Raw genomic sequence first — 13,945 nt, forward strand, 5'->3', positions numbered from 1 at the left:
ATAGCGATAACCATGAATTATCGGCACGACACGCAGTTGCTTCTTTTCTCTGATGCTGCCAAAAAGATTCTCAATACCGATCGCGACGTGATAGTCGGTTACTACGTCCGTCACGTTTCATCGGCTTTCGAAATATATTTCATAGAAAAATGGTCGGTAGAGATTGCGGAAAGTCGATATATTCGCGTGTTATACGGTTCGCTCTTTCTCCCCCTTTTTTGTAATCTATATCTCTAGTGCCGATTGCTGGCATATTCGTCGAGAATGCGTTACACAGTTCATGCCATGAAACGATTCATGCATACGGAAAACATATTGTTAGAATGTGATGCGTTGATTCTAGATTCTTGTAACATGAACAAAGAAATTATAGGAAAGAATACAATTGTATGAAATATTATTAAATTATATTTTTGAAAACAGTTATTTTTTCTGACTTATTAGTAAAAATGTATATGTGATACATCTTTAAGCATATTAAGTCACATTAAGCCTTTGAAAGCGCGTATATATAACAGCGCGATCCAGCGTCGATCCTTTAGTTTCGTCGAAAGCAAGACTTATACGACCGAACGAAGCACATTGGGATAACTCGCGACGTCCTTTATTGCTGCTATATTCCTCGCGTAGCGTCGCACGTGCATAAATGCAGATCCGTTAAATCTTGTATTAAGGAGGAAGGGCGAGAGCGTGCGGGCGACGCGCGGAATTTACGGTCGACGGAACGAAATTTTTGAGACGTGCGCCCGCGTCGGCGCCGGTCCAGGATTTCGGAAGCGACCCTTTTGGCCCACCGTGTATTCAATTTATCCACCACGCTGGCGGCCCCGACCCGACCTGGCGCGGCCGTGTGTACCCGGTGTCTCGTAAATAAACGCTCGAGGAATGTTGCAGATGCTTGCGCGGGTATAAAGTGGACGTAAAACAGACGTTCGCGAGCGTGAGGAGGACGTGGAAGGTTATAAAATGATCCCGGGCGTGTGGCGCGCCCGGCTAAAGCATGTAAAAATGCGGTGCATGGAGTGTCGCCCGCTTACGGTTGGCCCGAACATTTTAAAGGGATATGTAACATGCTACCTTCTTACGGCTTCCGCCGTTCGATGTCACGCGCGCATATTGAAAGATTATAGGGGCTTGACGGGAGAAAAAAAAAGTGATCGATCTCCTGTATTATGCGCGCCTTCTCCTTTCCCCTCCAAGGGGCCGAGAGCGACTTTGCACAGATGAGAATGGCTTGATTTTCTGCTCGCAAATTGTCCGCAGCCCCGCGGCGAGCGGGTAGATGCAGTCATTAATAATGCAGAAAAACACGCGCAAACTCGCTCTCCCTCTCTCTTTCTTGTGACGGTCTAGAGGATGGGCTTGTCTCACTCATGAAATTTGTAAACGTGTGTTTTTCAACCGGGCCATACGGTACGCCGTATTACGAATGCAGAGCACCGTCGGCCGGAATGTGTAAAGTTACTTAAAATGAAACGAAATATTAATGCGGCTGTGGATCAACGGTATTGTTGCTTTAGCGTTCCGTTCCGTTGGTTCCGTTAGTTCCGTTAGTTCATCACCCTATCGCGCGTTACGGGCCCCGGCCCCGATATCATCGAGATTTACGATCTTATGGAAACTCCGATCACCATCTCGTCAGCGTCATCATCATTATTTATGTACATCATCAGCTATCTGCACTATTCATGACATCGCCATTCATTTCTATTCATCGCGGTTCTATTCCTCGTGATGAAATTAATTTCATGCTAATATTCAATATTTGAATCGGCGAGCATTAGTATTTTGTCATCGTAAATCTGTTATACGGCTTTCGAATGAGGCAAATGAAGTTTGCACAGTTTACAAATTCTGACGCTCATTTGGTACGAGGAATTATTACGGGATTCTCGAATTTTGCATTAAAATATTATTAAAATTTTGATCCCCTATTTTATCGCGGGGACAATTATATTCCGCGTTTTAGGGAGATTTTACAATTTTGATAATTTGTGTATATTTTTTGCCTTACAAACATTGTATAACAACGTTGAACTTTTGATTGAAAACCGGGAATTGTGTCGATTAATATAAAATATGTACCCTCGTTTGAAATTAAATTTGCGCGCGACAGATTTTTCCGGCAGAAATATTAATCTACGTCAAATGAAACACCATGAAATGGACGGGGCTCAAAATAATTCCGTGCCGCGATATCGAAAGCCGCAACATTGTTTTATTATACATAGAGAATACACGCGCGCGCGGGGCTTTCGTATTAAATTTAATGTCCTGCCATAAACGCGTAGCAAAACAAATAAAATTTCTGGCGATGCGTATGTACGCTCGACAGATATGCGTGTAATTATCGATAACGGATTTTTTTTTATCGCAAAACAAAATTACAATAAACGTTATGCATGATTTAATCGCAATCGTCAACGAACAAACGAACTCTCTCGCGCGTTGCGTCACCATGTATATACATATATATATATATATATATAGAAACACGCGAATGGTTAGTATTATTATTTTTTGCCTCGTGTCACATTTTTGCGCATTGCAGTTGCGTTAAATGATTCATGAATCTTATCTGATGCGATATTAAATATTTTAATTTAAAACATTAATTTTTATACACATATCCGACATATAACGTACTCACTGCCATGTCGCTGATGTTGAACAAAATCCTATAACCGGCTAATACGTTTCATTTAATGATTTATGATTCTTCCGGTCCTATATTAAATATCCCGTTATTAACTTTTATATTTATTAACGAACTGAATGGTTAAATGTACGCTATGTAATTGTTGTTACGGCCAGTTTTATTATGTACACGTATATTGAGTTATCATATATAATAGTATAAGCAATCAATATTATTTTTCGTTTGTAATGTCGCATTTCGCTGAATGCTACTGCGAACTAAATGATTTATGAATCTCCCTCCACACAACATAAATAGTTTTAATAACACATTTTAATGTAATTATAATTTAATATTTTATCAATATCTCATATTACGGACGAAATGGCGTCTAAAACATTTTAAAATATCAAATATCAATTAAGATAAACGTTCAAATAACCAATGTTTATTCAGAAATATGTAATTTAGTAGTTTTTGTGTTATATATATACAGGTACAATGTTTAAAAAATACATAAAATTACATAAATAATATGTATAAAAGTTACATAATTTATAGTAGAAATACATACATAAAATTGGAAGTTATCATTATTAAAAAAAAAAAAAAAACTATTTTATTAAAGAAAATGTATATTGTTAAAAGTATAAATTATTCAAAATTATGAGTTCTGAAATATATATCGGTATATTTCGCCCTGTGATAATTTTTGGAAAAGTAATCGCCGGTAGTAGATTTCTATATAGGTATTTTGCGATAGGTAGAGTTAAGCAGTGACATATTAATCCTCCAATGGCCGGTCTTTCTAAAACCGTGCTTCCTTCTCCTCTCTGTCTTGACATAGGTAAGCCGTTACCGGTTGCCGTACCGGCATGGCAGAGTGTACCCTGGATAATGAGGCCGCTACCCAATTTCGCGATGTGTGAACTCCGCATTGTTTCCCGCACCGTTTTCACAGGGATGGCGCAATTACGACCCGGACCTTAAATGGTCGTCCCCGCTCTGCGCCCGTAGGGGGACGGACGGGCACACGCGAAGACGGATTTCCTCTCGTAAAGTACAGAGCGCGGTGTGTCTCAAACGTAATTACTTTGGACTCGTGTCTACTTTGTTCATCGACGACGAAATCTTATTCTGCGCTAACGAGCAAAGCGAAACTTCCAAGCGGTCCCCTTCCCTCGGTTCCCTCCTCTTCCTCGGACTTCCTCCCCCATCATCGCGTGCGCGCACCCTTTTTCCCCTTTTTTACGTTGTAACGACGTTCGGACAAAGGACGTTAACAAAAGTAGACGAAAAAGGGGGCGACAGTGGAAGACGTTAGGCGGGAGATGGAGGAGAAGGAGGAGGAGGAGGAGGAGAGCCAAGACAAAGATAAAATAAAACGAAGGGAGTCTGGCGGCGTCGCGTCGACGTCGTCGTTGTCGTTGTCGTCGTCATCGTCATAGGACGGCATTTTCCGTCGCTAGGAGAACGTAAAGTGGGTCATCTCGGGGAAAAGTCCGTAAAAGCGTGAAACGCAAAAGTAAAACGACGACGCGGCGCGGCGGTATGGACGCGAAGGGGGCTGGCGCGGGCGGGTGCCGTTAATGCTGATATACTTCCGCTGATGATTTGCATAAAGTTCCGCCGTGGTCCCGACGAGAGACCAGGTCGACGTCGACGTCGACGTCGACAACGAAAGGAAGGATGAGTGCGAGCTTTTGCTTTTCGCTTCTCCGATTTTTCGGCTACTCGATCGTTTCTATACAACAACTACGAACTATGCTAACTTTGATACTTGTCATTACCGGAATTTACGATTGCTCGTTGTGTTTCTGCAATTTTGTACTCTTGTAGTATATCTGACGGTAAATCGTTAAATGTTACGACTAAAGCGCTCATAATTTTAGAATTTTTTTAAAAAGAGGTACAATACATATTAATCGTATGGATAATATTGTTTATATTTTCCTTCCATTTACAGATGCGTGCACAGCTCGTCTATATTCAAACTTGTTTTAAAAATAAATTATACAAGGAAACAACATTAAAAAAAATAAATTATTAATAAAATAATAATAATAATATTAATCTCACATACATTTTAAAAGATTAAAATTTATCAGCTGATGTTTTTACTGTTTTTTTTTTTAAATAACGTGTAATTATCCTATTTTAATTTATTTTCGAGAAAAGAGTTAAGAGAACTCGTCTTTATCCTACCTGTCTTACGGGCGTCCGTGGTCACGATGTTTTTTAAATGGGATCTATCACGACGTTTAAGAATGTTTAAGAAAGGTTACATTACGAGATTGCGTTTTAATCAATCGCTGTACCTATCAGATTGCTTGTTCTCGTTTTTCCGGTGCCTCTTGTCGGCAACTGTTCAACACGACGGTCGTCATTGTGTGTCTTACGACGTAATCGGAAATTAGAAAACTTCAGGGTATTACTTTTCACTTAGCATGGATACGTCTCGGTCGGAATTTTAAAAGCAGGGTGGAAATTATTTCACGAGAATATTGAAGTGAACAGATAGAAGCTTCACTGCGAGACTTTTCGGGGACGCTTCCGTGCACTTAGATGCCCTTTTGCGAAATATGCATAAACATTCACTTAGGTTTTCAATCAATTATTTATACGTAAAAAAAAAAGCGTTTTTACTATACGGAAATATCCGCTTAAAAAACCAATATGTAAGCATCGCATAAAAATGTTACGTTTCTTTTCTAATTCATTTTCACAATGTATTTTCGCTATTATCGCACATTCATTAACGTTCACAATGCTGCAATGGCTAAGTTGGCGAGGACCGGCAACAAGACGAGATGGTTTTCGCGATTGTTTTTTTTTCCAAGCGAATGAATATTTCCGGAAAGTTACGTAGCTTCCGAGATTCGCGCGATAGAGGTAAAGAAATGCAGTGTGAGAGGGAGGCTAACATAATTCACGGGTAACGAACAGTTCGAGCGAGTGTTACTGCGCCACGCGTAAGGAAAACCGGGTGCAACTTTCTTCGCGTCGGGATTAATTCATCCTTGCTCGCACTTTTCGCTTGAAACTTAGCCGGCAATGATGAGAGTTTGTTTTCGCAATGTTTGCCGAGAGCTTTCGGGCAATTCAATGTTCTACCTTTTCGTTGACTTAAATTAACTTTCGAAGATGTACATTTATATCGTATCTTGATAAAATATCAGATAACGAGAGAGACAGAAAGATAGATAGATAGATAACAGCATTTATTGGTGCTCTAGGACAAGTCCTCTAAGAGCAGAATTGAACAGAGTAAGTTGTACAGAGAATGGATTTGAATAAATCTTGACATATATATAAATACATCTAGATACTGATGTATCTTGACATAGATACATCAGTAATCAACAATTAATAATTCGCACGCATGTTAAAATTACTATAAGAAAGAGTCATTATTACATCTTCCGTTTAGATTAAAAAAAAAAATAGAGAAAAAATTTTGAACATACAGAGAGCAGCGCAGAAGTAGAGAGAGTGTTATTTATTATGCGTTCTGGAACCCTCAAGCGCAAAGACGGGATATTAACAAGAGTACAAAGGAATAACCACAAAATTGACCTTATATTTCTCAAGTAATATATTAAATAAAGTAAACATTAGAATAAAATAAAATAATGCGAAAAATGTATGATAACAAAATTGAATAAAGAAGATAAACATGTCACATGCATAGTATATAAATATGCATGTGACGATGTGAAATTAAGACTGGAAGGTTAGAAACTATGCCTCCAAAAACAATGCGCATAAAATCTCCGTCTGAATTCTCCCGCCAAGCTCGCACTTCTGATAACAACTGGAAGACCGTTTCCCAGAAACTTGCTGTTGTAAAGACCTCTTAAACAGCTCCGTTCGACATTACGGCAAGATTAGTAAGTTAGTAGGAGCTCTAGTTGTCCGATTAATTTCATTATATCAAAAAACGATTAATAGTCCACACAGGAGACAGCTAATAAAATATTATTTTCTCATTCTTGACTTTTAACTAGCGGCTTTTTAAATAATAAGGCATATAACCATAGACTTCTATTATAACACTAGACCGCTAACTCATCCCTTCAACTGTTATCAAAACGTATATACATGCGCAGAATAAATATATTTGCACCGCGTATGTTTTCTATTTACTTTTGAATCAATTGCAGAAACGCTTGACCACCTGACCTGTTGGCATCTCTTTTCTCTACGCGACGGTTTTATTCTGTACATCCACTCGCGCAAGCAACACTTTTACATAAGGAAAAATGGGGAGAGTTAGCAGTCTAGTAATAGAAGTCTGTGGGCATAACATGTTGCTCTCAGTTAAATCCACATATAAATCACTGGCGAGGGGGAGGCATGGGGGTCATAGCCCTCCATTTGGAGTCTCCTTTTCTAAAAAATATTTTGTAGTAAAATGTTACATATATTTTTAATAGTACTGAAATGCTTAATCACAATTTTGATATTTTAAAAATATTTTTTAATTTAAGAAACTCATAATTTCTTACGGCTTAAAGCTTATTGCTCTATTGTAGATATCGCATTATGCAGCGTTATGTGGAAGTTACGAATTGCAAGACAATACTTCAAATATTACTGTGTTTACCGGTAAGTGTCGTTTCTGCTGAACGAAGTTTTCAACCCTTCGGTATTTCAAAATTTGGTTAAGAGATCGTATATATGTGAAGAGAGATTTTTGGGGCTTATGCATATATAGGGATATAGAGAGATTGATAAAAAAAAATAGTATTGAATAAGTTTTACAGAATTAGAAAGTGTAAATTAGATTTTTTATTGTTAAATGCCTATATATTATTCTTTTTGTTAATATAATTTTAAATACAATGTTTTATGAATTAAATATTTACTTAATACTAATATTAATTTAAATAGTCTATCTTTTTGCATTTGACCTTAAAAACATTTTTTAAACCTTTCTTCAATATTCCAGCAATATGTGCGTCCTATAATAAATGTTTGAGAGATTGTAACGCCTAAATACTTTATCTACGTGGAAAAATGTCTTGTTGATATTCGATAATAAACCATAGTCGATTGAATCAAAAAACGAACTATGCTCATGATCATTGCTTGGATTTGGTAGCATTTAAAATGAGCTTATTATTGGTAGCCCAATTCATAATCGAAATAATATCTTCCTTCAGTTTATGGATAGTTCCATATATAGATCTCGCGATGCACAATACATCTGACCAACATTCCTCTCTCTCATCGCTTCTTTAAGTTCCACCGTGATCCACGTTGCAGACCTACCGTTTACATGTATATTCTCTATTTCTCTTTAATGGTACGTATTATTAATATACTCGAGAGGAAAGGGGTGAGGAAAGAAGAGAGAGAGAGAGAGAGAGAAATTGCTATTTATTACACGTTCTAGGACAATGGTCCCTCAAGCGTAGAAGCTTATACAGAGAAATTCGATTTGACCAACAAATACAAGAGTAACAATAGATAGATTTACAACGACGAAGAAATTCTAGTGTATGTATGACAATAGTTATATAAATGTATGTGTATGTGTGTATATGAGTATGTGTGTGCACGCGCGCGCGCGGGGGTGTGTATGTGCTTGTATGTGAATGAGAAGATAAATGCAAAAGTGAGATGATAAACAATGTCAAATAATATTATATAGCAAATAATTATAAAGATTTTATTTGAATGTGTCAAGAGGATGCACACACACACAGAGAGAGAGAGAGAGAGAGAGAGATATCTGTTTATCGAGCGCTCTAATAAGATGGTATCCTTTCAAGCACTGAATAAATATATTCAGTTTAATAGAATGGGCAATAATTTAGGCAAAATAACAGAAAGATAAAATTATGGAAAGAAAAAGTAAGAATAACAAAGACCGGTATTGATAATCTAATTTTATATTTGAGACTGTCTTAAATATCATTTTAAGAAGATATAAACCAATCACAGAGATATAGGTTATTAGACTTAATACATTTACTTAAGACAATCTTGAAATAAGAACAGATTAGGAATACTTACTAAAGATAGAAAATAGTAATCAGAATGAGGAAGAAAAAATTTATAGAAAAATTGAGTAAAAAAAGTAAAATAATTACATCTCTAAGCAAATCGTAAAAACATTCACATTATTGGAGTTCTTTACTTTTTGATGATAGATTGACATACATTAAATTGATTTTTTTCTTAATTCATGTATGTTCAAATATAATACGTCACACACATGATAGTTTATGTGGCGCAAAGAGAGATATTTTCTGCGAAAAGAGCTTGTTTGTTTTGTTAACCTGGTCCCAGCGTCGAATGACAGGATTTTTTATAAACAATAATTGCGAGACGAGAAACAGGTATCGACAGTCGATGCATATACTGTCATGTGGAAATATGACGTGTGTTTTCAACGCGAATTACGAGAGCCCGATCCTGGCGGGAGGGCAAGAGCGAGAGGGAGATGCGATTTTTTTTTCATGAGCAACATAGACTGGAAGTTTTTCGAAAACTATGCCCCCGATAACAATATTTTTTCAGGAAAGCAGTGTTGTGAAAAAAATATGCGCGCGAGACGAACGAATGTTTTATTTTCATTTTTCACGGAAAGAGCGAGCGAAATGCACAAACTAAAGCGATCCGCGAAAAGGACGGCTTTCCATGGGCATTCCTTTTTATGCGCACGACATTGCAACCGATGCATTCGTTGTGTTCAGAGGAGCGCGATTCCTTTTTTTAAATCGGAAGAGAAAGGAAGGCAAACAGACAGACGCAAAAAGAGACACGACCCAAATTGCGTCAAATACGGGCGTATTTGTCATCCACGGGATAAATTGCGACTGCAGTTTTGTCGGAACAAAATGTAATCGTCCTTGCTACCAGCGCGGAATACCAGACAAATGCCATTCTGTCTTTATTAATCCTGAAGTTAACGTAATAACCGAATGCTTTTTCGGTTAGCTGCATTAAATATACATAGGCTGCGTTCGAGGCGCTAAAATTCCTATAATAAGAGTTATAAGACAAACCGCTGTCATATACACGGTCGAATATACATTAATGTATGTATACATCATCGATTATTATATTATACAATCAATCAGAAATCGTTATCGCATTATTTGAACTTTTATTACAGGAATTCTAGGAAGCGTTGTTGCATCATTTTATTTTTATTGTTTATTAATTCCAAAGCACAATGGATGTAATATGTCTTAAGCCGTAAAAAATCAATCATTCGTAATAGATTATTCTCCTCGTATTCCTGTGATTGGCCAATATTTTGCAGCTTAAGGCTTAGTACATCTATTGTGTTTCCGGATTTAAACGTAAAAAAAGATAGAATCATACAAGCGTTTATAGCGCGCATCTCTATCGCAGCTATGGATTGTTAATTATCGTTGAATACCAAAGCGTCCCCAATTGAATATTTGTCATTTTACAAAGAAAGTTGTTATGCGTGCATAATAATAATAATTTGATATTAATAGTGTGACAGTTGATGTGTTTATTAGAGTCTCAGAAAACCAGAGGTTTGTCATAGAAGTTTATGGTCTAATTGTTATCTAAGATCCTGCGTACAGTGAAGAAAATATTAGGAATGGAAATAAATATTAAGATTTTAACCTATTAGAAACTATGTTCTCCGATATAATTGATAGGTTCCGATCTTAATATTTGCTCCTATTCCTAATATTTTCTTTGCTGTGCACAGGGCACCTAAAGAGACTAAGATAATCTAATTGGCTATCATAGTAAAACTATAATATAAGAAAATGACACTGTGATCACGTGATTTAGCCAATCAGTAGGCCTATATTGAGAAACAAATGGTAGCAGCGACTAACCTTACCGACTTAAAGGCGCATTTCCAGGACTCTAGAGGTCTACATTCTTGAATTCATAATCTCAAATTAAGTTATTTTTATTCATTTCTACAGGTCGTTACTACTTCTGTCTAGAATGTGGCGCGTTCTGTTATTCCCTGTGAATACTGAAAATCAAATAGTTCACGTATGTGAATTATACTATTTTCAATACTCTCACAGCGAATAACGAAATGCACTTTTAATATGTCCTTAATTTAATTAAAACAATGTAGTGAACTGTAAAAAAATGTATTAATTTGACTCAAAATTAATTTATTATTCGCTGCGTGCATATATTAATGTCTATAAAGCTGTTTACTTTGAAATTAAATAATCCAACCACACACAGAAATAAATTGATATATGTGGTTGTTTCTTTAACCACATGTTTCGAATAAAAATAATACATTTTGATACATTTGGAAGTTAAAAAAAACAAATTCTTTAACTTGAGAAATCAGTTTGGATTTGATTCTTTAATATTTAATAGTAAGTATAGAGTCTTTATGTGTCTTGTGTGTGCCTTTGTGTGCTGCGACACGCTTTAGAAACTTTTCTTATAGTATGGCCAACTTTCAATCTGATACATGGAAAGAACAATTTTACTGAAGTATATAAAAATTTAGCTAGATACCGATTTGAAAATAATGTTGAACAACTACCAAAATAATGAATGCTTTTTAGGCTTTCACGGGTATTATCTTCGAAGATACCAAAAGGTTTTCGAGTTATTGCCATGTTTTGATCTATTGCTAATGTCAACGTTTCGTAAACCTTACCGTTCACTTCATTAGGGCAAGGAGCGCACTGATACTGAGCTGCGGAGAACTCCCTTTATGTATCAAAATAATTTTGAAAAAATCTCAAATATGATGAGCAATGCTATAAAAAAAATCTTGGCGTTTTAGCAATCAATTTGAATGTCCTATATAATTATTTTGATGGTCCAATGATATTATTTTCAGATCTGTATCTAGTTAAATTTTTAGATACTTTAACAAAATCTTTCGCGTGTTAAAACGGAATTTTTGAAGTAAAATCGACAATCCATGTAACACACATCAGTGATCGGTTGAAATTATTGTTAAATATTACAAAAATTGGCAATTCTAGTTTGTTTCCTATTTTTTAATCTTTAAAAAGATTCAATTCTTGATCCCAAAAGTATGAATTTGACTGTGTTTAGAGTCAATTGAAACCAGTGAAATCGGTCCATGAATTTGTTTGTTGTAGCGCGGGGAAATCGACAAGTCGATCGATATTTGAATATAGCAGTGAGAAGAGCTCTCGTTTTTTTCATACACGAATATCGAATTGTAAGCGTCAATAAATATTTTAGTATGGCTTGCGCAATTGTTCGATCAGCCAATATTTGCATGTCACCGTTGCAACACGTGCTGCACCGTTTTTTTTCTCGCGTTTCCGTATATATCGTGTTCATTCGAACAGAACCTGACGTCACACTAGCCGAGATCGGGGATGAGTATTTCGATTTAATTCCGCCGATTTTCAACGCTGTAGAGTCTTATACGCGTTTAACTTTCGTTACGGACGACTCGCCTTTGTCACGGAACGCGGAGTTTCCAATTTCCCAGACAAAGGCAAAGGTACGTTCTCTTTGCGCATTTTTTTTACCCGCTTCGCGTATCCGTTCTGAGAAATTTTTTGACGAGAACAAAAGTCACAGAAGAAACAACCTTAATTTTCTTAAGAAATGTATTACGTTAATTCGAAACAATTAGCTCGAACGAAATATTATTATACGTATTTTAAAATAATATATTCGATTAACGTCTGCCTAGCTGGCCCTCCCCCCACTTAATTAAATCTTAATGAATAAATTATATAATAATGCGCTCTCGAAATCTGCAAAAAAAAATTTTTTGCTCATTTCGTTTAGCTAAAAAAAATTCTTTTGTGGGGAGAGGGGGCTGAGTATAAGGCTGTCAGTCAGCCCTTTCACGTGTTCATAACAACCGATTTGGAAAATCAAATACACAGGATTTATGTGCACTATATTACGAATCTATATTATTATTATATATATAAGAAATTGAAAACGGAGTATTTAAAAATTAAAGGATGATAGAATTTTTTTTCGAAAGCATATTTTTCAGTATAAATAGTACCTACAAAAACATGTATTATTTGAGAAATAAAAGGTTAATTAAAATTTGTTATTCGGTGTTACTTTACAACGAGTACAAAAAGTAATAGCTCTTCTCCAAAGTATTTTCACGATAAAAGTTGCCGAGTAACATGATCCAAATAACTCATTAGCCGAACGTTGCATTATTTAGCGTTTTAAAGGATAAAACGTCTGGATTTGGCGAGAACGTACGGTTGCCTCTCTCACTTTACTGGTCAGAGACGGTTTGTTAAAACGATCTAGAAAATGCCGTGTAATTGGCGGCTCCTAGGTCGACCCCTGGCGCCAATTGAGCTTCCGTATATATCGAGCGTTGCGCCGCTCCACTCGACACTCTCCCGTGGCCGTCAAAATTGGGCAGCTGTCGTGGCTAGGCTACGTCCAGCTCGCTCGTTTGAGGGTCACGGACACGGCGAATTCGGGATGGCAGATGTGCTGGCTGGGCCCCCGAGATAATTGGCGGGTCCGAGCGCCGTTTCCGTGCATTTCGTGCATGCCACTCCGACTCGATTATATCCACCTCCATATTGTCTCCGACCCGTCCGTTGTGTTGCCTTCGCTGTTATCCCGCGATTGCTCCGTTGCTTTGTCATTGCGCCACAATGAACGTTCGATTATACGCTGCAATGATCGAAAGATCGATTGCTTTCTTTTTCTTTTTTTTTTCCTCCTCTTTGACATGCGAGGCTTGACCATGCACGGAAAAAAAGATATGCCTCGTGCGCTATCAAGAGATAGAAATATCGCACGTTTAAGTCTAGATATAGTCTGTTATAACTATTCTCCGAGGTAGATAAAAGAATGTTGAAAATAAGACTGCATTCATAAAACATTCGTAAAAATAATACCCTGATATATATTTTTCTTGTTATATTTTGATCGAATACGCTTTTGTATTTTGGTAAAAATAAATCATGAAAAATTAATATCCAGAGCAGACTTGTGTGACGTTAAAGTCGCGCGTTTAAAATTAGACTCCCGGCGCTTATCTTTTTCAGCGCAACTACACTCTGACATGGGGACATCAAGCCAGTGCACAAATTAATTTAAAGTGACAACCGCTCATGACACGCAAATGAGTCGTCGCACATCGTGAGTTATTAAAGAGAGTAAGAGAGAGAGAGAGAGAGAGAAAGAGTCGTGGAATTATTAGAGTTAAATTGTATGGCACGTCGGGGCCGAATCAGATGCAGGATTTATCTCGCGAACGCAAGAATCGCGAAGAATGATTGCGAGATTTTTTCCCGTAGAGATTCGAGGCGAAGGGGATGGCTGACGCGAAGAGGAGAAGAGGGGGGGGGG

Source organism: Trachymyrmex cornetzi, unplaced genomic scaffold (assembly GCF_001594075.2).
Source record: "Trachymyrmex cornetzi isolate Tcor2-1 unplaced genomic scaffold, Tcor1.1 scaffold121, whole genome shotgun sequence".
NCBI lineage: Eukaryota > Metazoa > Arthropoda > Insecta > Hymenoptera > Formicidae > Trachymyrmex > Trachymyrmex cornetzi.